General features: G+C 43.2%; 1 protein-coding gene across 4 annotated transcripts in view; it reads right to left on the minus strand.

Annotated features, from left to right (window-relative positions):
• LOC135070418 (septin-2A) overlaps positions 1-26,931 on the minus strand; it is a 286,079-nt gene that overhangs the window by 154,772 nt on the left and 104,376 nt on the right. The gene's annotated exons all lie outside the window — the stretch shown is intronic.

Genomic DNA, 26,931 nt, shown 5'->3' on the forward strand with positions numbered 1-26,931 from the left:
CGAATCGTCATTCTTCAATTGAATATACTTTTGTCGAAAAGCCGCATTTTGACCATTGCAGACATGTCGAATTTTGAAAATGTCGATTTACAAAAAGTCGAGTCTGAAACGGAAGATATTTTGTCGAAAAGTACTGTATTGCATTGACGAATCCAATTCGACATTTTTTTTTGTCGAAAATGTCCCGTTTTTCGATTTTCGCGTCAATTCGACCGCAATTGCATATACCCCATAGTCACCCTAAGTCCTACAGCTCTGCCACTCCCTCTTACTGAGCTGGCTATTAGAGTATGACAGAAGTTAGACTTGATTTACTGAGCTATACATGACAGTGTACAACTAAGGTCAGTACATTTTATGTCAACAATTAAAATATCTAACCTAAAGAGACTGATGGCTCAGAAAGCTCCCTGTAGCTATCGGACAGTGGAGCTTGCTAGAATTGAACAAGAGTTCTGTAGTTTTCTGTGTCTTCTTAACTACTTTTCGGATTTCAGCTTTTTGAAGTCTTTGTGGTTTCCTGGGGCATTAAGCAGTATGACAGGATATGCCCTCAGTAAGCAGGTGCTTCCCATAGACTGACACAATAGCTCAGAATGCTAGCAAACCATATAATCAAGAAAACATGTAGCAGGAAGTGAAATCACTCTTCTTCCTCTTGTTATTCCATTTTATCTTTAGCTATTTTTTCTTTCTTACATAAAAGCATTTTTGTAAAATTATTTGGGAGCTGTCACAAGGAATCATAAAATTTTTATTTTTTGTAAATGTCAGTCCCATAAGTTAGGACATTATTTTGTATTTAAAAAAAGAAAGAAAAAAAATTAAAACATGTGCAAGACCAACACGTTAGCTTGTTCATTCAGCAGGGAGTTAAAGCAAAGATTTAGGGGTATATTCAATTAGGGTCGGATCCATTCCGACATGCATTTGTTGGAATGGATCCGACAACCCCTATTCAATCTCATCTCAATTCGACTTTTAAAAAGTCGAATTAAGATGAGGGACCCAGAGGAGGGGAGCCGCAGGAGACCAGCGGGGACAGCCGCGGGCAGACGGAGGAGAGCAGCGTTACAGTAGCTCTGCAGGAGGTTGTCTCACAGCTACCCGACCTCACGGCAGTGTCCACCCGGCTCCAGCAAGCGTGACCTCACTTGCTGGAGCCGGGTGGACGCTGCCGTGAGCGGCGCGGCTGTGAGACATCCTGCTGCAGCGCTGTGCTGTAGCGCTGCTCTCCCCTGTATGCCCTGCGGCTGTCCCCCCCCCACTCTGGGTCCCACATCTCAGTCCGACATTTTTTTATGTCGGACTGAGATGGTCGGAAACGGAGCCAAATCCTGTCGAACTTGGCCCCGTTTTACTCAAAAGTAAGTGAATCGGCAGCTACACCGCCGATTCACGTACTATTCTACAAGTCCAATTCCACGACTTGTCAAATAAAAACTGATGGGACTGAATAAATCGAATCACTATTCGACCTTAAAAAGTCGAAAACTGCCGTCTTTTTTCGACAGACGGCAGTTTTCGACCCTAATTAAATATACCCCTTAGTGATGTCATCTTAAAACGAGTTCTAGCATTTTAGAGGCAGGAATCAGGGAATTATAACTATAACCAATATCTTAGAGGATAACCTGGGGGAGTTCACACTTCAAAATAGGATTTGTTTATGCAAATATTTTCAGCAATTGCTATTGTCTATATATACATTTTATATATATATATATATATATATATATATATATATATATATATAAATATAGCAAAATGACAGCACTCTATGTCCTATAACACTGATTTCTGGTGCAGGGTCCTGGTAATTGATAAAAACACTCACTTCTTCCACAGTTGAAAAAAGAATTAGACCAGCACTCACGTTTAGTAGGTGAAAGAAAAAAAGGGTTTTATTCCTGACAAGCCATCTGGATATAACCCACTGCTACAGTTCGCCCGACAGACGTTTCAACGCTCAATGGTTTTCATCAGGGTGCCCTGAACTGTGGAAGAAGTGAGTGTTTATATATATATATATATATATATATATATATATATATATATATATATATATTCTTCATTCATCCCACAGTGCCAGTTCTGCTAAACCAAAGGTGGAAAGGAAATAACAGAGATTCTATGGTCGGGACTTATTTATTATTTATCATACTGTGCCCCCCCCTAGATCAAAAACATGTAACATAAATCTAAAGAAAGGCGGTGCTACCACAGACCAATTTTAAATATAAACATAAGAGAGGAAAGAAGTCTGTATAACGCGCACAAAGGAAATGTTCAATGTGTGGTCAAAATTTACTAGTTTATTAACTCATTTAAAACATGTATCCATTTCATTACACAGCGAAATATAGGTTCAAATTAAATATGTGAAAAAAAATGTGTACCAGCTCGTGTGTGTCTTTATTTGTCACAAAGCAATAAATAATCGCCTATCCTGTGATCCGCTGGAGATAAGTATAATCCCGAAGGTGGAAAATCAATGGGAGATTAGGATCCTAACAATACTATACATTCAGATATACAATGCAGAGGTGTATAATCTCTGTGGCATACTGTGATCATAAAATGCCACTATTGATATTTATCTGTGATATGAACTGTACATTCATCAAGCATGGTGGATACCAATAGATGGAGCTCAAATCACTGTAGTGCAGTGGTTTCCAAACTTTTTTGAATCACGGCGCCCTAGAATATCAGAATTTTTTTCACAGCACCCCTAGGCCAAAAATTTCTAATTGAGAAATTTAGAAAGAAATATTACGGTAAGTAGATTGCGTTTATATGTCATCCTTAGGGTCAGTTGTGTGGTGAGGGACAAGATTTGCTTCTGTTTGGCCACATATTTTATGACTGGCAGCCACTAGCACTGGCTTTGCCTATTATATTGACCATGAATAATTTGAATTGGTCCTGGACCACCAACCAAGGGCACCCCTGCAAGTGTCCCGAGGCACCCCAGGGAGCCACGACACACAGTTTGGGAACCTCTGCTATGGGGGTAATTCAGACCTGATCGTAGATGTGCAAAAAAAACGCACATCTATGATCAAATTCTTAGACATGCAGGGGGACGTACAGCACATGGCAAGTCCGCCCCGGATGCTGTATCCAGCCCCCCTCCCGCAGACATGTGAAAATATTGCACGGTGGCAATGCTTTTGCATGTTTTAAGCAGCCTTCTGCTTACGCAGCCTAGCTGCGATGGCAGACGGCTTCCCGCCATGTTTTGGGTCCCAGCGGCTGCGTGTGATGTCACGCAACCCCCTCTGCCCGCCCTTTAACGGTCCGGACACACCTACGTTGTTCGTACCGCACCCTCTTCCCCCCAATGCCGTTTTAATGCCGCTGCAACGCCCCCTCCCACCCACGAACAGGCAGAGGCATTCGCCCAAGCTGTTGCATCTTAATGTGTGCACACACGCACATTGCTACTGCTGCGCGTGCGCACACTTCACCGGCCTTCAGCCTGCGACCACTGTTCGTAGCAGCATCCAGGTCTGAATCAGGCACCATACAGTGCATCCAGAAAGTATTCACAGCGCTTCACTTTTTACACATTTTGTTATGTTACAGCCTTATTCCAAAATGGAAGAAATTAATTTTTTCCCTAAAAATTCTACACACAATACCCCATAATGACAATGTGAAAAAAGTTATTTTGAGATTTTTGCAAATGTATTAAAAATAAAAAACTAAGAACTCACATGTACATAAGTATTCACAGCCTTTGCTCAATACTTTGTTGATGCACCTTTGGCAGCAATTACAGCCTCAAGTCTTTTTGAATATGATGCCACAAGCTTGGCACACCTATCTTTTGGGCAGTTTCGCCCATTCCACTTTGCAGCACCTCTCAAGCTCCATCAGGTTGGATGGGAAGCGTTGGTGCACAGTCATTTTCAGATCTCTCCAGAGATGTTCGATCGGATTCAAGTCTGGGCTCTGGCTGGGCGACTCAAGGACATTAACACATAAGAGAAAGAAAGACCCTTAGTTGGCGTACTCATTTAAAGAAAAGATCTAGAGTAATATTATCGATTATTAGTCTTAAAATATAACTTTTATTGAAATTAATCTAAATACAATGGTCAAATGTTTTTAGTGAAACTACCTATCCATGTTAAAAAGAATAATAGGCCCATCTGGTGCAGGATAGATCACGAAATGAGGAGAGTACTCCAAGTTTTAAAATTTTAGGCCAAATAGCCAAATATGCAGCAGGATGCTAATAGTTACTCTCTATTGGAGATCTGGGACAAGAGCGCCCTCCGAAATATTGTGTATCATATCCTCAAACAATACTGGGAAATAATTTCTTGTTTGTGACTATCTGGTCCGCCCACCAGTGTCATTGGGATTTCAGAATAGTGGAAAAATCTTCCTTATTAGGTTTGTGGTCCACCCACGTTGTTATTTACAGTATTCACAGAGTTGTCCTGAAGCCACTCCTTTGATATCTTGGCTGTGTGCTTAAGGTCGTTGTCCTGATGAATGAACAGTCGTCCCAGTCTGAGGTCAGGAGCACTCTGGAGCAGGTTTTCATCCAGGATGTCTCTGTACATTGCTGCATTCGTCTTTCACTCTATCCTGAATAGACTCCCAGTTCCTGCTGCTGGAAAACTTCCCCACAGCATGACGCTGCCACCACCATGCTTCACTAAAGGGATGGTATTGGCCTGGTGATGAGCGGTGCCTGGTTTCCTCCAAACATGACGCCTGGCATTCACGCCAAAGAGTTCAATCTTTGTCTCATCAGACCAGAGAATTTTGTTTCTCATGGTCTGAGAGTCCTTCAGGGCTGCCATGTGCTTTTACTAGTGACTTCTGCCTGGCCACTCTACCATACAGGCCTGATTGGTGGATTGCTGCAGAGATGGTTGTCCTTCTGGAAGGTTCTCCTCTCTCCACAGAGTAATGCTGTAGCTCTGACAGAGTGACCATCGGGTTCTTGGTTACCTCCCTGACTAGGGCCCTTCTCCCCTGATCGCTTGGTTTAGATGGATGGTCAGCTCTAGGAAGAGTCCTGGTGGTTCTGAACTTCTTCAATTTACGGATGATGGAGGCCACTGTGCTCATTGGGACCTTCAAAGCAGCAGATATTTTTTGTACCCTTCCCCATATTTGTTCTTTGAGACAATCCTGTCTCGGAGGTCTACAGACAATTCCTTTGACTTCATGCTTGGTTTGTGCTCGGACACGCACTGTCAAGTGTGGGACCTTATATAGACAGGTGTGTGCCTTTCCAAATCATGTCCATTCAACTGAATTTACCACACGTGAACTCCAATTAAACTGTAGGAACATCTCACGGATGATCAGTGGTAACAGGATGCACCTGAGCTCAATTTTGAGCTTCATGGCAAAGGAAAAACTTTTTCACGTTGTCATTATGGGGTATTGTGTGTAGAATTTTGAGGGGAAAAATTTTATTTTTTCATTTTGGGATAAGGCTGTAACATAACAAAATGTGGAAAAAGTGAGCGCTCTGAATACTTTCTGGATGCACTGTATACAGTATATCAGTTTGTGGCAGGATCTAGATGACTATAATGACAAGAATACATCTACAATAATACTTCCTACTACTGAGACTCTAGAGTGACCTATCCATAAATTAACTGAAATTACTTATTATCCTGTGTTCATTATTAGTGTCAAACATCTATCGTTCCATTCATTAATTAATACTAACAATATTATGTGTCTCAATTAAATCTCTAATATATGTCTGTTAATATTGGTCAGATTATATTAGTCTATATATATGATTCTAGTGAGCACTATCACCAGTGTCTGAAGTTTAAAGATAGCCACAGATGTTTCTAATGTTAATGGCAAATATAAGCATTTAAATCAGACATGTTCTAGTGAGTGTGATCTCCAGAGTCTGAAGTTGAAAGACAGCTACTGTATTTATAAATGTGTTTAATATCAATTGTAACTAAGGCAATGATTTACATCTGACATCTCCACTGTCTGAAGTTGTAAGACAACTACATATAAATGTGCCTAATATCAATGATAATCATTCTAAACACTTGAAAAGCATATCAATAGATGTCTGAACAAAAAAACAAACGCTACCTAGCCATTTCTATTCAGACTAATATAATCTAATATTAAAAGACATATATTAGAAATGTATTTGAGACATATACTAGTATTATCTACAATGCCCATAGATTAAAGGAATATCAGTGTATTAAGAATATTAAAAAATCCATTATTAAGAACAACAGTGTTAGTATTAATCAATGAATGGAGCGATAGACACTGGATACTACTAATGAACACATAATATGTATCTTCAGTTAATTTATGGATGGGTCTATAGTCTCAGTAGTAGGAAGTATTGTAGATGTATCCTTCTCATTATAGATATTCATCTGTATTTAGTCCGATACACTACAGTGATTTCAGCTCCATCTATTGGTATCCTCCATGATGAATGTACAATTCGTATCACAGATACCATAGTGGTATTTATGATCACAGTATACCAGAGATTATACATCTCTGCATTGAATATCTGAAATTATATTACTAGCTGTTCTACCCATTCTTCATACGGGAGTTTCTGATTTTCAAGGTTGTAAATATAAATGAGTGTTAAAAATTTGGTAAATCTATAGATGTAAATTTGAGACATCTTAACGTAAGTAAATATTAATCCATGGTTCTTGGCGTTACCAGAAGAGCACCCGCAGCAAATACGTTAAAAAAGGACAGGACCATTTTTGTAGTTTATTAAATTCTACCCACTGGAGGTGCAATCCAAATTTTGATCCGATTGTCCGTTTGAGAGTTATTGTTCATGCAACACAAGTCACGCATCGGTAATGACGTCATTATGTCAACCCCCTGTTCATTCTCTTAGGGGAGGTTTATGAAAATTCTAATTACGTAGTTTCCTATTTCCCACCTGAAGAATACCTATGTTAAATTTTAGCTTCCTAACATATTGGGAAGAGAATTAGTGATGAGTTAGTCAGTCAGTGAGTGAGTAAGAGATACAGTAAAAAGTGACAGGACAATATTTGTAATTAATGAAATTCTACACACTGGAGGTGCAATCCAAATGTTGATCTGATTGTCCGTTTGGCCGTTACCAATCACGGAACGCAAGCCACGCATCATTGATGACGTCATTATGTCAACCCCCTTTTCATCCCCTAAGGGGAGGTTTATTGCAATTCTTATAAACACATTTTATTAAATATAATGCATAACATACAGTGCATAGAAAACAGTTCGTAACAGACAAGAGCGCACAGTTAGTTACATAAGCAATTACACACAATTACAGGCAGGTAAATTGACCATTATGTGACAGAAGAGTAGTACAAAATAACCACCAATGAAAGAGGGTGATTGAATAGCCACTGTTAAACATTACTCTGGAACTTATATGCAGTTAGAGGTTAGAAATTTAGAAAATAGAAATTAGAAAGGAGGAGTGGCATTAATTACAGTTTCCAATTCATACCATGATGTCATTCGAAAAACAATTTCTCAATGCAACTTTCATAGAGGTATAGTATGCATGTAAGGTAGCCACGTGTCTGCAAAAGTTGCAATTAACTTTTCTTTTGGGGTAATTCAGATCTGATCGCTCGCTAGCATTTTTTGCAGCGCTGCGATCAGGTCAGAACTGCGCCTGTGCAGGAGCGTCGCACCGGTGCAAAGCGGATCACCGCTCAGCGATGGGTTTGTGTGAAGAATCCATACGCACGTCCGATCGCAAGGAGATTGACAGGAAGAAGCCGTTTGTGGGTGGTAACTGACCGTTTTCTGGGAGTGGTTGGAAAAACGCAGGCGTGTCCATGCGTTTGCAGGGAGGGTTCCCGACTTCAATTCCGGTCCCGGACAGGCTGAAGTGTTCGCGGCGTCTGAGCAAGTCCTGGGCTACTCAGAGACTGCGCAAGATCTGTTCGTACAGCTCTGCTACACATGCGTTCGCACACGTGCAAAGCGTACATACACTCCCCTATGGGAGGCGACTATCTGTTCGCAGCAGTGCAAAAATACCCTAGCGAGCGAACAGGCCTGAATTACCCCCTTTATTTGTTGCAGCTTCCGTCCAGTCCATCTGGAACAGATATTGAACCCTAGGTAGCAGAAAAGGAAACGGGATCGGTGTCTTGTCAACCCACCAAGAGAAAATGTTTTTTTTCCCCGATGCCACGACCAATTTGTTAAGCAACAGTCGTGCCCCTTTAGATAAGACCATACCAGCTCCCACTGTATAAATATTCCAGAAAGCCCAATCTTTAGTTATCCGAAATTTAATGTGAAGTGTGGTGTCAATATAACCCTGTAAGTCAGTCCAAAATTGTGTGACTATCGGACAGTCCCACAAACAATGTATGATGTCCGCATTTGGAGAACCACACTTAAAACAATTAGAGTCTGCGGAACATCCTGTTAGGAAGCATGATTTAGGCATATAGTATGCCCTGTGGAGAATCTTTTGGTGCATTTCAGTGTATGTGATCGCCACCAGCTGTTTATTCATCTTTACATAGGATGAGAGAATCTTTTTCATGGAGAGATTAGGAAAGTCTATCTGCCATTTTAACAACCCAACCGTGTTGGACTCAAAGTTAAGTGTTCTCCTGAAATGGAAATAATTGTGTGAAGTAGTAAAGATCATTGTGTCTCTGCGTACTGCGTCATCCAAATTATTATGTTTGTCTCTTGTTGTTAAGCCATGTAATAGTTTAGTAATAAAGCTAAAGGTCTGGAGATATTGGAACAGTGGAAATAATAGCTCAGGAAACTTAACCTGCAATTGAGAGCAAGTAAAAGGTTGAAGTCATGTAGAGTCCAGAAAGTGATACAGATAACATAATCCCCTCTGATACCAATCGTGAAACAGAGATGCATGGTATGTGGTAAAAAGTTAGGGTTTCCCCATAAAGGTACGAATAAAGAAGAAAACTTTTGTAATTTTTGACTGGAACGTAAGAGTCTCCATGCGTCACATGTGGTGTTTAAAAGAATATTTTCTTTAAGGTCCAGTTCTAGAGCCCTAGGATGTGTGTGTAAGAGAGAAACCAACTCTCTGTGGGGGCTAAAAGCCTGTTCCCTTGATTTCTTGGTATGTAAATTGTTGCCACCAATCCAATCTAAAGCAATTTTATAGTTCGCTGCTATGGCTAAGACTCTGAAAATTGACCCCACCCAATTCTTTGTGTTGCTGCAGTTTAAACAACGATAATCTGGGTTTCTTACCTGCCCAGATAAACTTACTCAGGGCAGTATTAAACAGTTTGAGATCTCGTTTAGTGGGCAACAAGGGCAACATTTGCACCAAATATAAGATCCTAGGAAACGCGATCATCTTATATAGGTGACATCTCCCTATATATGACATGGGTACATTTTTCCATCTGCAAAAATCAGAGTACATCCTAGTAAACAATGGGGTGTAATTAATGTCATATCAGGTTTCAGGATCCAAGGAGATGTTAACTCCCAGGTAGTTAATGGAGGTCTGTGATCACGAAAAGGGAAAGGTATCACCCCAACCTACTTTAGCATCCGTTCCCAAAGGTAAGGCCACGGTTTTTGAATAATTCAGTTTAAAACCAGTGACATGATCCAACCAGTCCAGTGTAGATGTTAGCAAGGGAACAGCTTGTTTGGGGTTTGAGAAGTCAAGTAGCAAGTCGTCCGCAAAAGCAGACACTTTAATTTCTTCCGTGCCTACGGTAATACCACTCCAGTCCTTTATTGTGTCAAAATATTGTAAAATCAGATCTAATGCTAAATTAAACAAAAGCGAGGCTAATGGACAACTCTGTCTAGTACCACGGTATAACGAAAATGCAGGGGAGTTTAGAGAAATAATGGTGAGAAAGGCCTTTGGCTCTCTATAGAGCATATTAAAAATAGGTAAAAATTCAGGTCCAAATCTTTGATATTCAAAGATTCGGGTTAAGTGGGCCCAAAACACTCTATCAAAGTCCTTGTTGGCGTTGCAACTGAGAACAAATAAGATTTTACTCACTGGTAAATCTATTTCTCGTAGTCCGTAGTGGATGCTGGGAACTCCGAAAGGACCATGGGGAATAGCGGCTCCGCAGGAGTCTGGGCACAACTAAAAGAAAGCTTTTAGACTACCTGGTGTGCACTGGCTCCTCCCACTATGACCCTCCTCCAAGCCTCAGTTAGGATACTGTGCCCGGAAGAGCTGACACAATAAGGAAGGATTTTGAATCCCGGGTAAGACTCATACCAGCCACACCAAATAACACGTGATACCATATCCAGTTAACAGTATGAAACATAACTGAGCCTCTCAACAGATGGCTCATAACAATAACCCGTTAGTGAACAATAACTATGTACAATTATTGCAGACAATCCGCACTTGGGACGGGCGCCCAGCATCCACTACAGACTACGAGAAATAGATTTACCGGTGAGTAAAATCTTATTTTCTCTAACGTCCTAGTGGAAGCTGGGAACTCCGAAAGGACCATGGGGATTATACCAAAGCTCCCAAACGGGCGGGAGAGTGCGGATGACTCTGCAGCACCGAATGAGAGAACTCAAGGTCCTCCTCAGCCAGGGTATCAAATTTGTAGAATTTTGCAAACGTGTTTGCCCCTGACCAAGTAGCAGCTCGGCAAAGTTGTAAAGCCGAGACCCCTCGGGCAGCCGCCCAAGATGAGCCCACCTTCCTTGTAGAATGGGCTTTAACTGATTTAGGATGCGGCAGTCCAGCCGCAGAATGCGCCAGCTGAATTGTGCTACAAATCCAGCGAGCAATAGTCTGCTTAGAAGCAGGAGCACCCAGTTTGTTGGGTGCATACAGGATAAATAGCGAGTCAGTTTTCCTGACTCCAGCCGTCCTGGAAACATAAATTTTCAAGGCCCTGACTACGTCCAGCAACTTGGAATCCTCCAAGTCGCTAGTAGCCGCAGGCACTACAATAGGTTGGTTCAAGTGAAAAGCTGATACCACCTTAGGGAGAAACTGGGGACGAGTCCTCAATTCTGCCCTATCCATATGGAAAATCAGATAAGGGCTTTTAAATGACAAAGCCGCCAATTCTGATACACGCCTGGCCGAAGCCAAGGCCAATAACATGACCACTTTCCACGTGAGATTTTTAGATCCACGGTCTTTAGTGGCTCAAACCAATGTGATTTTAGGAAATTCAACACCACGTTGAGATCCCAGGGTGCCACTGGCACAAAAGGGGGCTGAATATGCAGCACTCCTTTTACAAATGTCTGAACTTCAGGTAGTGAAGCTAGTTCTTTTTGGAAGAAAATCGACAGAGCCGATATCTGCACCTTAATGGAGCCTAATTTTAGGCCCATAGTCACTCCTGCCTGTAGGAAATGCAGAAATCGACCCAGCTGAAATTCCTCTGTTGGGGCCTTATTGGCCTCACACCAAGCAACATATTTCCGCCATATGCGGTGATAATGCTTTACAGTTACATCTTTCCTGGCTTTAATCAGCGTAGGAATGACATCCTCCGGAATGCCCTTTTCCTTTAGGATCCGGTGTTCAACCGCCATGCCGTCAAACGCAGCCGCGGTAAGTCTTGGAACAGACAGGGCCCCTGCTGCAGCAGGTCCTGTCTGAGCGGCAGAGGCCATGGGTCCTCTGAGATCATCTCTTGAAGTTCCGGGTACCACGCTCTTCTTGGCCAATCCGGAACCACGAGTATTGTCCCTACTCCTCGTTTTCTTATTATTCTCAGTACCTTTGGTATGAGAGGCAGAGGAGGGAACACATAAACCGACTGGTACACCCACGTTGTCACTAGAGCGTCCACCGCTATCGCCTGAGGGTCCCTTGACCTGGCGCAATATCTCTCTAGTTTTTTGTTTAGGCGGGACGCCATCATGTCCACCTGTGGTTTTTCCCACTGGTTTACAATCATTTGAAAGACTTCTGGATGAAGTCCCCACTCTCCCGGGTGGAGGTCGTGCCTGCTGAGGAAGTCTGCTTCCCAGTTGTCCACTCCCGGAATGAACACTGCTGACAGTGCTAGCACATGATTTTCCGCCCATCTGAGAATCCTTGTGGCTTCTGCCATTGCCGTCCTGCTTCTTGTGCCGCCCTGTCGGTTCACATGGGCGACCGCCGTGATGTTGTCTGACTGGATCAGTACCGGCTGGTGTAGAAGCAGGGGTTTTGCCTGACTTAGGGCATTGTAAATGGCCCTCAGTTCTAGAATATTTATGTGTAGGGAAGTCTCCTGACTCGACCATAGTCCTTGGAAATTTCTTCCCTGTGTGACTGCCCCCCAGCCTCGAAGGCTGGCATCCGTGGTCACCAGGACCCAGTCCTGTATGCCGAATCTGCGGCCCTCTAGAAGATGAGCACTCTGCAGCCACCACAGCAGAGACACCCTGGTTCTTGGAGACAGGGTTATTAGCCGATGCATCTGAAGATGCGATCCGGACCACTGGTCCAACAGGTCCCACTGAAAGATTCTGGCATGGAACCTGCCGAAAGGAATTGCTTCGTAAGAAGCCACCATCTTTCCCAGGACTCGCGTGCAGTGATGCACCGACACCTGTTTTGGTTTCAGGAGGTTTCTGACTAGAGATGACAGCTCCTTGGCTTTTTCCTCCGGGAGAAACACTTTTTTCTGGACTGTGTCCAGAATCATTCCCAGGAACAGTAGACGTGTCGTCGGAACCAGCTGTGACTTTGGAATATTCAGAATCCAACCGTGCTGGTGTAGCACCTCCTGAGATAGTGCTACTCCTACCAACAACTGCTCCCTGGATCTCGCCTTTATTAGGAGATCGTCCAAGTACGGGATAAATAAAACTCTCTTTTTTCGAAGGAGTATCATCATTTCCGCCATTACCTTGGTAAACACCCTCGGTGCCGTGGACAGACCAAACGGCAGCGTCTGGAATTGGTAATGGCAATTCTGTACCGCAAATCTGAGGTACTCCTGGTGAGGATGATAAATGGGGACATGCAGGTAAGCATCCTTGATGTCCAGGGATACCATGTAATCCCCCTCGTCTAGACTTGCAATAACCGCCCTGAGCGATTCCATCTTGAACTTGAATTTTTTTATATATGTGTTCAAGGATTTCAAATTTAAAATGGGTCTCACCGAACCGTCCGGTTTCGGTACCACAAACAGTGTGGAATAGTAACCCCGTCCTTGTTGAAGGAGGGGCACCTTGACTATCACCTGCTGGGAATACAGCTTGTGAATTGCCTCTAGCACAGCCTCCCTGTCCGAGGGAGTTGTTGGCAAGGCAGATTTGAGGAAACGGCGGGGGGGAGACGCCTCGAATTCCAGCTTGTACCCCTGAGATACTACTTGAAAGATCCAGGGATCCACCTGTGAGCGAGCCCACTGATCGCTGAAATTTTTGAGGCGGCCCCCCACCGTACCTGGCTCCGCCTGTGGAGCCCCACCGTCATGCGGCGGACTTGGAAGAAGCGGGGGAGGACTTTTGCTCCTGGGAACTAGCTGTTTGTTGCAGCCTTTTCCCCCTACCTCTGGACAGAAAGGACCCGCCTTTTCCTCGCCTGTTTTTCTGGGTCCGAAAGGACTGTACCTGATAAAACGGCGCTTTTTTAGGCTGTGAGGGAACATGGGGTAAAAATGCTGACTTCCCAGCTGTTGCTGTGGAAACGAGGTCCGAGAGACCATCCCCGAATAACTCCTCACCCTTATAAGGCAAAACTTCCATGTGCCTTTAGGAATCTGGATCCCCTGTCCACTGCCGAGTCCATAAGCCTCTCCTAGCAGAAATGGACAATGCACTTATTTTAGATGCCAGCCGGCAGATCTCCCTCTGTGCATCTCTCATGTATAAGACTGAGTCTTTTATATGCTCTATGGTTAGCAGAATAGTGTCCCTGTCTAGGGTGTCAATATTTTCTGACAGGGAATCTGACCACGCAGCGGTAGCACTGCACATCCATGCTGACGCAATAGCTGGTCTAAGTATAATGCCTGTGTGTGTATATATAGACTTCAGGATCGCCTCCTGCTTTCTATCCGCAGGCTCCTTCAGGGCGGCCGTATCCGGAGACGGAAGTGCCACCTTTTTAGACAAACGTGTGAGCGCTTTATCCACCCTAGGAGGTGTTTCCCAACGTGCCCTATCCTCTGGCGGGAAAGGGAACGCCATTAGTAATTTTTTTGAGATTATCAATCTTTTATCAGGGAAAGCCCACGCTTCTTCACACACTTCATTTAATTCTTCAGATGGGGGAAAAACTACGGGTAGTTTTTTCTCCCCAAACATAATACCCTTTTTAGTGGTACCTGGGTTTATATCTGAAATGTGTAATACCTCTTTCATTGCCTCAATCATGCAACGAATGGCCTTAGTGGACATTAGATTAGACTCATCGTCGTCGACACTGGTATCAGTATCCGTGTCGACATCTGCGTCTGCCATCTGAGGTAGCGGGCGTTTTAGAGCCCCTGATGGCCTTTGAGACACCTGGGCTGGCACGAGCTGAGAAGCTGGCTGTCCTGCATTTGGCATGTCGTCAAATTTTTTGTGTAAGGAGTCGACACTCGCACGTAATTCCTTCCATAAAAACATCCACTCAGGTGTCTGCCCCGCAGGGGGTGACATCACTTCTATAGGCATCTGCTCCGCCTCCACATAATTTTCCTCCTCAAACATGTCGACACAGCCGTACCGACACACCGCACACACACCGGGAATGCTCTAACAGAGGGCAGGACCCCACAGAAGCCCTTTGGGGAGACAGAGAGAGAGTATGCCAGCACACACCAGAGCGCTATATAATGCAGGGACTAACTGAATTATGTCCCCTATAGCTGCTATAATATTTACTGCGCCTAAATTTAGTGCCCCCCCTCTCTTTTTTACCCTTTTCTGTAGTGTAGACTGCAGGGGAGAGCCAGGGAGCTTCCTTCCAGCGGAACTGTGAGGGAAAAATGGCGCCAGTGTGCTGAGAGATATAGCTCCGCCCCTTTTTCGCGGACTATTCTCCCGCTTTTTTAAGGATTCTGGCAGGGGTAATTATCACATATATAGCCTCTGGGGCTATATATTGTGATTGTTTTGCCAGCCAAGGTGTTTTTATTGCTGCTCAGGGCGCCCCCCCCCCCAGCGCCCTGCACCCTCAGTGACCGGAGTGTGAAGTGTGTATGAGAAGCAATGGCGCACAGCTGCAGTGCTGTGCGCTACCTTGGTGAAGACAGAAGTCTTCATGCCGCCGATTTTCCGGACTTCTTCTTGCTTCTGGCTCTGTAAGGGGGACCTTAAAAACAAAAAAGTGAGAACTCGTGGCGCTACCGTAACCACAAACACATTCAGAGGGGTGGTCTATGATTCACAAAAAGACCAGAATGCAATACACTTACATAAATGATACTGGATTCTAGAAAAAAAAAAAAAAGAATAAACACAATAGTGTAATATGTAGTGATAATATCCAAAGTGTGTTTTTATTGGTTCCACTCACATAGAGAGACTTGTATCAATGCATATCATCCTCAAACGAGGTGTATCCAGAGATCATCAACCGGATAGTAGATGGGATTATTCTGTGTGTATTATCCTTATAGGAGGTATATCCAGAAATTCCCAACGAAGTACTAAAGACTTAAAAAAGACCAATATGGTGCAATAAAGTCTTAAAAGAAACAAGAAATTTAATAAAATGTAATACACTCACAATTTTAAAAACCTTAAAAGGCATATATCACCAATGACATGGTAGATCAATTGATATCCCGTCACAGCACCGACCCAAAGTCCCTCTGCATCCAGAAAGAAATCCCAGCTGCCAGAACCATTGGATGTGGAGTCGATGGCTGAACCGTAGAAGTGCAGGAATACCAAAGGATAAATTGCTTAAACGCGTTTTCGGTCCTAAGACCTTCCTCAGAAGCATGGGCCAGAGAATAAAACAACTCCCTTTTATACCCTTTTAATTAATTTAACACAGAACACCCTTTATTGATTCAAAACACCTGTATGTTTAAAGGTGAATTTTTCCCCCAACAGGAAGTCCGTCACCGGAAGTTACGCTTATGCGTTCCACCGGTCTTCCGCTCTATCCTATTTAGATTCTACTCCCTACTGACACTTTCTAGCAGAAGGTCATTCAGTGCAAAGGATCCCACAGATTTAAATAGAGATAACCTATGCGCTAGTTTAAAGATTCAATTTCCAAAACAGGAGACGCGTGACCGGAAGTGACGCTTTTGCGTTCCACCGGTCCTACGCTCCTTCCTGGTTACATTTCGCATAATTGTATTCTACTCCCTACTGATACTTTTTATCCGAAGGTCATTCAATGCAAAGGTTCCCACAGATGTAAATAGAGATAACCTATATGCTAGTTTAAATATTAAATTTCCAAGACCGGAGACGCGTGACCGGAAGCGTCACTTCCGGTCACGCGTCTCCGGTCTTGGAAATTTAATATTTAAACTAGCATATAGGTTATCTCTATTTACATCTGTGGGAACCTTTGCATTGAATGACCTTCGGATAAAAAGTATCAGTAGGGAGTAGAATACAATTATGCGAAATGTAACCAGGAAGGAGCGTAGGACCGGTGGAACGCAAAAGCGTCACTTCCGGTCACGCGTCTCCTGTTTTGGAAATTGAATCTTTAAACTAGCGCATAGGTTATCTCTATTTAAATCTGTGGGATCCTTTGCACTGAATGACCTTCTGCTAGAAAGTGTCAGTAGGGAGTAGAATCTAAATAGGATAGAGCGGAAGACCGGTGGAACGCATAAGCGTAACTTCCGGTGACGGACTTCCTGTTGGGGGAAAAATTCACCTTTAAACATACAGGTGTTTTGAATCAATAAAGGGTGTTCTGTGTTAAATTAATTAAAAGGGTATAAAAGGGAGTTGTTTTATTCTCTGGCCCATGCTTCTGAGGAAGGTCTTAGGACCGAAAACGCGTTTAAGCAATTTATCCTTTGGTATTCCTGCACTTCTACGGTTCAGCCATCGACTCCACATCCAATGGTTCTGGCAGCTGGGATTTCTTTCTGGATGCAGAGGGACTTTGGGTCGGTGCTGTGACGGGATATCAATTGATCTACCATGTCATTGGTGATATATGCCTTTTAAGGTTTTTAAAATTGTGAGTGTATTACATTTTATTAAATTTCTTGTTTCTTTTAAGACTTTATTGCACCATATTGGTCTTTTTTAAGTCTTTAGTACTTCGTTGGGAATTTCTGGATATACCTCCTATAAGGATAATACACACAGAATAATCCCATCTACTATCCGGTTGATGATCTCTGGATACACCTCGTTTGAGGATGATATGCATTGATACAAGTCTCTCTATGTGAGTGGAACCAATAAAAACACACTTTGGATATTATCACTACATATTACACTATTGTGTTTATTCTTTTTTTTTTTTTTCTAGAATCCAGTATCATTTATGTAAGTGTATTGCATTCTGGTCTTTTTGTGAATCATAGACCACCCCTCTGAATGTGTTTGTGGTTACGGTAGCGCCACGAGTTCTCACTTTTTTGTTTTTAAGGTGTATAGTGAAAGTCTTGGTGAAGGCTTTTTGTGGGAACACGGGCTGTCATCGTTACCTGTAAGCGCGGTTCTGGAATAAAATTTGTATTCTCTGTAAGGGGGACGGCGGCGCGGCTCCGGGACCGAACACCAAGGCCAGTTCCATGCGGTCGATCCCTCTGGAGCTAATGGTGTCCAGTAGCCTAAGAAGCCCAAGCTAGCTGCAAGCAGGTAGGTTCGCTTCTTCTCCCCTTAGTCCCTCGTTGCAGTGAGCCTGTTGCCAGCAGATCTCACTGTAAAATAAAAAAACTAAAATATACTTTCTTTCTAAGAGCTCAGGAGAGCCCCTAGTGTGCATCCAGCTCGGCCGGGCACAAAAATCTAACTGAGGCTTGGAGGAGGGTCATAGTGGGAGGAGCCAGTGCACACCAGGTAGTCTAAAAGCTTTCTTTTAGTTGTGCCCAGACTCCTGCGGAGCCGCTATTCCCCATGGTCCTTTCGGAGTTCCCAGCATCCACTAGGACGTTAGAGAAATATTATTTCTGTCTTTTATAGATCTGGTATGCATGATGGCCGCCAACAAAGCTTGGATATTGGTCACTGAATGCCGGCCTTTAACGAAACCTGTTTGTGCTTGATGTAACAGAGTAGGTAATAACAATCGCAATCTCAGTGCCATGAGTTTTGAAAAAAAAAAAAATTAAATCCTGGTTTAACAGGGAGATTGGCCTATACGAGGTAACCAGTCTGGGGTCTTTGGGGGTAATTCAGAGTTGATCGCAGCAGCAAATTTGTTAGCAGTTGGGAAAAACCATGTGCACTGCAGGTGGGGCAGATATAACATGTGCAGAGAGAGTTAGATTTAAGTGGGTTATTTTATTTCTGTGCATGGTAAACACTAGCTGCTTTATTTTTACACTGCAATTTAGATTTCAGTTTGAACACACCCCACCCAAATCTAACTCTCTCTGCACATGTTATATCTGCCCCCCCTGCAGTGCACATGGTTTTGCCCAACTGCTAACAAATTTGCTGCTGCGATCAACTCTGAATTACCCCCCTTGTCAACTTTTGGAAGTAATATGATGCGGGCGTCATTGAAACATTCTGGAGCAGTATTACAGCTAATAATAGAGTTATAAAGGGTATGTAATTGCGGGGTCATAAAAGGGGACAGTAATTTATAATAAGCTGCCAAGTACCCATCCGGACCCGGCGTCTTCCCTGACGGAAGCAAAGCAATTATAGTAGAAATCTCAGATACCTTTATAGGCGCTAACAATTGTTCCTTATCTGAAAGCGTTAATTTAGGAGAATGAGATTGAAATAAGAATTCAACTCCATCTTGTGACTTATCAGGTGAGGCCGTGTATAGAGATTTAAAATATTTTTAAAAAAGCATTCTCAATTTCATCTGGGGACGTGGTGTATTCACCCGATGGCAGTTTAATCAAGGTGATATGTTTGAGGTCTGTAGCAAACCTAGACAGTCAAAAATAATTTGCCTGATCTTGATCCTGATCTAATGTTGCCCCATCTAAAATACCTGTTTTTCTGAAAAGTTACATCAAGTTGGGCCCGTTCTGTGCACAAAATATCATACAAAGATTTAGGGGGTGATTCAGACCTGATCGTAGATGTGCTAAATTTAGCACATCTACGATCAGCTTCCCTGACATGTGGGGGAACGCCCAGCACAGGGCTAGTCCGCCCCGCATGTCAGTCCCTGCCCCATCGTACAAGTATAAAAGCATCACACAGCGTAGATGCTTTTGTACTGGAAGAGTAGCTCCCTACCAGCACAGCTCCCGCGCGCTGGCAGGGAGCTACTCGTCGCTGCCTGGGTTGCATCGGCTGCGTGTGACGTCACGCTGCCCGCCACCCCAACGGTCTGGGCACGCCTGCATTGCCCGGACTGCGCCACCTAAACGGTGGGCAAACGCCACCGGCCCGCCCCCTCCAACCCAGCGATCGCCTCTGCCTGTCAATCAGGCAGACGCGATCGCAGGGCTGACAGCCGTCGGCATGCGCACATCAAACCTGATCGCTGCTGTGTGAACACGCACACAGCTTCGATCAGGTCTGATTTAGCCCCTTAGTGTCCCTATAGGATACTCTGTTCTGCTCTGAAGGATCACTTAATAGTGTAGAATAAGCTTTGGCGAACTTATCACTAGCCTGAATAAGTTTTAAATGCAACCTGCCAAAATAAATTTATATCCTGACTATGTTCCAAGTTATCATAGATATAACTCTGAAAAGTGTAAGTCAAATGTTTCTTAAAATCGTCTGAATTAAATAAATAATCCTGGAACCTCCCGTTTAAAGAGGTGTATCTCAGGGTGTCTAACTTGAGAGTAAACCACATTGGGGCGTGGTCCGAAATTAGTATATCTCCCACTTTGGCGGCAGTTACCCTGTGTAATAATGATTTAGACCAGGCATTCCCAACCATAGTCCTCAAGGCACACTAATAGTGCAGGTTTTAGTGACATCCAGGCTTCAGCACAGGTGACTTAATTAGTAGCTCAGTTATTTTGATTTAACCATCTGTGCTGCAGCCTGGATATCACTAAAACCTGCACTGTCGGTGTGTCTTGAGGACCGTGGTTGGGAATGCCTGATCTAGGAACTAACCAGTAATCTAACCGGGATGAGGTGTTATGTGGGTGAGAGTAGAAAGTGAACTCCCTGGACACAGGATGGAGATAGCGCCAGGGGTCAATTAATTGAAACGTGTCTATGACTAACGATAAACTAGACGGTGCTCCCCTTCTGATCGTCTTGTGTGGACCCCCCCCAGAAGCATCGAGTTTCGGGTCAATGACCACATTGAGGTCACCTCCTAGAATTATTTACCAGTCAGCTCAGTCTTGTAAACACACAAATATGTCATTATAAAACGCGGCATTCGGACCAGGGGGAGCATATATACAAGCTAGGGTATACTTCTCCCCTTCTAGGGTTACTTTCAAAAACAAAAATCTACCTTCTGGGTCAACCCATTCCTGAGTTATGTCATGTGAAACATTTTTGCAGAACAAAATCAGTACCCCTCTAGATTTCGATTTACAGTATAAGATGCACTTCTGAAGTCTTTCAACCACTTATCTCTGAGGAAATTAGGATCGCCTTCTTTCCAATGCGATTCTTGCAGGAAAACTAGATCAGGCTTAAAACGTCTAAGACATCTAAGTACCTTTTTCCTCTTTACCGGTGTATTCAAACCTTCCACATTCTATGACAAGATCTTAATGGAAGTTTTAGTACTACGTGCTCCTGTCATTTGAACTTGAGAAGTCATCATCAACCAATACCTGTTCTGTATGTACAAACATAAGGCAAATAAACCAAAAAGGATCCCTTCCTGTTCCAGCCACCACAGAAAGGAGCCAGAAACATAGCTTCTGTGCAACAACTCGACTTTTTGTTAACTAGACTAAAACAAATAACTGTCAAAACATATATAAACAACATATTCAACCCAATATGCATGATATTGTAATTCTGGATTTTAAGAACCCAGAAAGAGGGTTCACCAGCACCCTCAGTTGTAATGAAACTAGCAGTATGATAAGAGAAAGAGTAAGTCAGGCCTGGCCAACCTGTGGCTCTCCAGATGTTGTGAAACTACACATCCCAGCATGCCCTGCCATAGTTTTAGCATTCCCTAATAGCAAAACTGTGGCAAGGCATGATGGGACTTGTAGTTGTACAACAGCTGGAGAGCCACAGGTTGGCCAGGCCTGGAGTAAGTGGTAAATAACAGCAACCATAGCGACCCCACTAATAGCAAAAACACGAACATGGACATGACAGTACGGATGTTATTAAAACATGTGGTAACTCCTGCAAGAAAACATAAAAACTCCTGCATTATCTATGTAAACAAATAAAGACATATTTACGATCCTTACGGATGTAGTGTGAAAATCTGGGAGGCATCAGTCATTTTCCCCATTCGCAGAGTGTGGGGAAGACAAGGTGAGGGATCTAACAAAGTTCTTTGCAGGTTTGATGTCATCGAAGTATATCGGCTTGTCGTTGTGAATAACTCTGTTTCGCTGGGTAGAGTAAGGCAAGCAGGACATTTTTCTCGAATAAAGCTTTGCAGATTGGTGAGAATTCCCTCCTGCAGGCAGGGACTTCATAGGAAAAGTCCTGGAATATGAGGAGCTTAGAACCTCCATACAACAGATCCCTTGTCTTGCGGTAAGCGTCCAGGATTTTGATCTTATCCAAATAATTCAACAAATTGAAAATAACAGGACGCGGTCTTTGCTGTTTAGGAGGATGTCGTTCCGGACCTATTCTATGGGCTCCTTCCACGATAATGGGAGCATTGTCCGTATCAATTTGGAAGGCTTCAGGTAACCACGTAGTAACCAGATGGAGTAGATCTTTATTTTTTCAGGTTCGGGTACTCCAGCCAGTTAGACGTAGATTGTCCATCTGTGTCTGTTTTCAATATCCTCTAACTTATCGTGCATTACCGTAATGGTCGACTCATGGGTAGTTATAAATATTTTTGCCTCGTGAAGTTCATCCTCCAATGAGGAGATCCCTCTCTTCCGCTTCATCCAACCTCGTTGAATGCTGTTTCAACTGGGTGATTGCGGCCTCTATGAGAAATTATTTCTGACATTTCTTTCGCTTTCTGAACTGATGAAGCACTAAAGGATCTAGAGGCCAGGATATTGTCTAATGCAGGGATGGGGAACCTTCGCCCCGTCAGCTGTTGTTGAACTACACATCCCAGCATGCCCTGCAACAGTTTTAGCATGGTCAAATAGCAAAACTGTAGCAAGTCATGCTGGTATGTGTAGTTTAACAACAGCTGGAGGGCCAAAGGTTTCCCATTCCTTGTCGAATGGATCCTCCGGACTGGGTGAGTGTGGACAAGAGGCAGGGCCAGGGTTTTGTTGTTTGTCTTTTGCCTTATTTGCTTGAGAGCCCTTTATGACCCGTTGTGGTCTTGCCACATGTTTGTCCATGATAACAGTTGTGTGTCAGTAGGAGATATGTAAAGTAACGTCAGAGGTGATGGACAATGAGTAGAGAGAAACCAATATAGCAGAGTCCAATAGCTACTATCCACCAGCAGCAGGAGAACAGACAGTAAGAGTATGCACAGGCTCCGGGTCACAGCAGTGTTTGCCAAGGATTAACTGGATTGACGTACACAGTTATAGCAGGAATAGGTCATAGGAGCCAGACCTCAATAACAATCCCCACTCTTGGATACTTATGGTGGGATCTGTTGCTTAAAGGTCCAGACAGAGGGTAAATAAAGGGTATAAGTGGCATTCGTGGTTTAGGTGTGAGGAAAGAGTCATATAGCAGGAAAGTCTGTGTGGAGCAATAGCAATTCGCAGCAGGAGCTTTGTATACTCACCACTCCTGGCAGACGGCACCCTGTCCAGCCGTGCAGCGTAGCAATTTCTGCAGCTAGTAGCAGGAGTCCAGGGAGCCGAGGTAAGAAGGAGGCACCCCCAGTCACCGGGCACTGTGCTGAGGAGTCAGGCGGCTGGATATCAGTGTCCCGCTGTGTGTGCGGACCACATGTGTGAAGCAGCCGGTGAACAGCCCTGGCTCCTGAGGCAACTGACAGGGGAGCACGGAGCTGTGGTAGGAGAGACGCAGGATCTCCAGACCCTGTGCATCTAATCTATTCCCTAGTGCCGCCAGAGATAGGAGGGAGACAGGGGCGAGTCAGAGAAGCGACGCAACCAAGATGGCGGCCGCGGATTGTAGCACTTAAGTGCAGGATTCCGGGGATATCGGATCGGTGGAGAGCCGGGGACCCTCTTGTCCACCGTTATCTCCCACACCTCCGCTGCAAAAATGGGGTCCCAGCGCCCAGGGAATACCCCAGTTAGCAGCGTGTGTCCCAGGCAGGGAGCAGAGAGCTCATAAAAAGCGACCTGTTGCAAGGACTGCCCACCGGACAGTTTATTGGAATTCTTATTACGTACTTTTCCTATTTCTCACCTGAAGAATATCTATGTTAAATTTCAGCTTCCTAACATATCGGGAAGCAAGAGAATTAGTGATGATTCAGTCAGTCAGTGAGTGAAGGCTTTCGCAGATAGATAGATAGATAGATAGATAGATAGATAGATAGATAGATAGATAGATAGATAGATAGATAGATATTAGGATCCTAATCTCCCATTGAATTTTCGCCTTCAGGATTATACTTCTCTCCCGTAGATCACAGGATAGTTGATTATTTATTGGCTTATGACAAATCAAAACACACGAGCTGGTACACAGCCAAATTTTTTCATTCACATTTTATTGTAACCTATATTTTGCTGCGTAATGAAATGGATACATGTTTTAAATTAATTAATAAGCAGGTAGATTTTAACCACACATTAATCTTTTTCTTTGTGCGCCTTATACAAACTTCTTTCCTCTTTTTTGTTTAAACTAAAATTGTCTAACTGGGATTCCATGCCCACCGCCAGGCCAGCAAGCCAAACGTTCTACTCATTTAAAGTTTGAGAATAGGTTGTGATCATTACTGACTTTAGACCTCTACTTATTTGTTTTATTAAATAAAGCTGTGTGGGGCAGCCTTCACTAAAGCACAGTAAGCAACATTTGTTGTATGCAAAAAACAAGCTGGTCAGGATAAAACTAATCATGATTAGGTCTGTAATTTTGTGGCACAAAATGAACACTTAATCCCAACAGCAAATCTATAAAGATTAAATGTTGTCAATATAATGAACGTAATGATTATAAACTATAACAGGGATGAGGAACCTATGGCTGCACAAAGCTTGCTTGAAGCAATATTTTAACAGTCCAAAATATACAGGCCTCCAAAGTCTGATCACCTGTGAGGGTGCGCTACGACTTACAACATTCATTTTATACCTGAGGAAATAAAGACGAGTTTCTATAACTGGAAGCAAGTTCTAAAGTCTCTAATAGACCAAGGGTACATTTGCACTTAAATTATTTCTGACTTGATGCAAAAGGAACACAGGGCTTACACTATGCATGAATTCATATTCACCATTTACTGTATATGATGGATGACACTTGTGTTTTATTTCCTGTTTTAGTTCATCAATAAACTTATTTAACGTAAAAAATTATGATGTGCTATAAATCAAACAACTTTGATTTATCAGAAGCACCAACAAGACTCCATCGCATATCCTCCCCTGACTTATTTAATGTCCCTGTTTTCGACATCCCACACTGGAGCCTACAGTTACATGTTGGAATAGGTTTAGAAACATCCATTCATTTAGTCCAGATGCCTCGTTACCTATGCCCTTATTGGATAATCCTGATTTCCCCCCAGGTCTTTCAGCCCTCTCCCTATCTAGTTGGTCTTCAGAGGGCATTTTCCACATATATCATTTAATCACCGTTAATGGTCTACAATCCTTCACAGGCATTTCACCTCTCACCCACTCATTCTATCGTGAGCTCCGACACTATATTCTCTATCTCACTGCTGAGGGCCCCAGGCGGTCTCCAACTAAATTCAAGCTCCTCTGTGTGACAGAGGCCTTGCCTAGACATCTTGTCTATCTATTATACCAAATGTGTCTAGCGGCTTTGTCTACTGTTTTGCCTTCAATTGTAAGTGCTTACATTTGCTAAATACTCATCGATCAAGTTCTAGAGACTCAGTACATTCTCTTCTAGGTGGCATTGGTGCCCCATACACATTCATTAGATGTTTCCAAGTACATCTCTCTGTTGACTGTGCAGACAAGTGCAGGGTTCTTCTTCACACATCTGATAGCACTGTCCGGAGTTCCCTGTCTTACTGTAGTTTATCAGAGACAATTACATGCCTCCCTCTGCCTACTACACCTGCATTTTGGCTCCTTAATCTTATGGACATACCTATTTCGAAGTTAAAATGTCCCTACTCAGACATCTGATGAATGCTGCGAGAGCGACCATATCATGTTTTAGGAGGTCCTCGACCTGCCCTCCCATCTCTCGATTGTTTCAGAGAGTAGACCACTATATGCTCATGAAGGACCTTACATCCACCTCGAAATTGCCCTCCTGCGACTTCACTGTCAGCTGGTATACCTGGTTAAGCTTCAAATAGACTTTGGATTATGCTACTCACTCTGCTTCCTCTAAACCCATAGTGCCTTAGCAGACACAGATTAGATTCTTTCTTTTTTTCCCTCCTTTGTCTGTTTCCTCTATGTCCTTTTTATTTCCTTATGCTCTTTCTTCCTTTCTCTTCTATTATTGTTTCAGTTACATTTTATCTGCCTAGCGATGCACCATGTTACCACAATGGGACTTTTATATTTACATGGTTGTACCAAATCCAATGGCTCTTTTTTTCTACAAATTATTTTTCTTATGTCCCAAATGACCATGTGTATGTTATACTGATTTTGACTTTATTAAAAACAGATTGTGCAAAAAAAAAAAAAAAAAAAAAGGAAGCACCAACAACATTTGGAGCAAAAATGATTTCCATTTCCAATATGATCACTAATGCAATCGCAACTGCATTTGCTACAGCCACCTAGGTTTTGAGACACTCACTGACGGACTCGCAGATCCACGCAACTGCATAGAAATACACAGTGGTGGTCGCAGATCTTTTAATAGACCATCTAAATAATCCTATGGTCACGAGTAAAGGAGCCATGTTTTGTGCGTACAGGATTGCAGATGTAGGCAGATACATGCCCCGAAAATGGTCATGACACGCCCACATTTTTGGACCACAAAATGGCCAAAGTCTGTGAATCGCTTGCAAACAAATCCTAACTGCAAGCATAGTTTCATCTGATCGCAATTCAATCGACGTGTGTGAGCATTGCAACTAATACGCACCCGAACGATAATCACTCAACTGCATAAATAAAGAACTAGCAACCACATCTGAGTTAACTGTTTTCCAGTGCCACAGACACTTGTTGTGTGGCACTGAAAAACATAACCTATAGAGCTTACAATCTATATTCCATACTACATGTACATGCATACACATTAATGCTAGGGTTAATTTTGTTGGGAGCCAATTAAACTACCAGTATATTTTTGAACTGTGGAAGGAAACTGGAGTACCTGGAGGAAACCCACGTAAGGCCGGGGAGAATATACAAACTCCACACAGTTAGGGCCATGGTGAGAATCAACCCCACGACCTCTGTGAGGCACTAATGCTAACCATTACATCGTCCGTGCTGTCCAATAATAGTGTAAATAAAATAATTAGTCTATTCCCAACATTCCTTCCAGTAAGTTAATAAAGTATTTTACATTCTGTGGGCATTACACAGAAACTTGCCTCAATGCACCTGTAAAATATATCCAGGCCTGTGCACAAGAGAAGCACATACAGATGTCTAATACACCTAGCTTCAATGCATCAGCGAGTGAGTTGAGCGTCTTCTTCACACGACATCTGTA

The sequence above is a fragment of the Pseudophryne corroboree genome, chromosome 1, assembly GCF_028390025.1.
Source record: "Pseudophryne corroboree isolate aPseCor3 chromosome 1, aPseCor3.hap2, whole genome shotgun sequence".
Lineage (NCBI taxonomy): Eukaryota > Metazoa > Chordata > Amphibia > Anura > Myobatrachidae > Pseudophryne > Pseudophryne corroboree.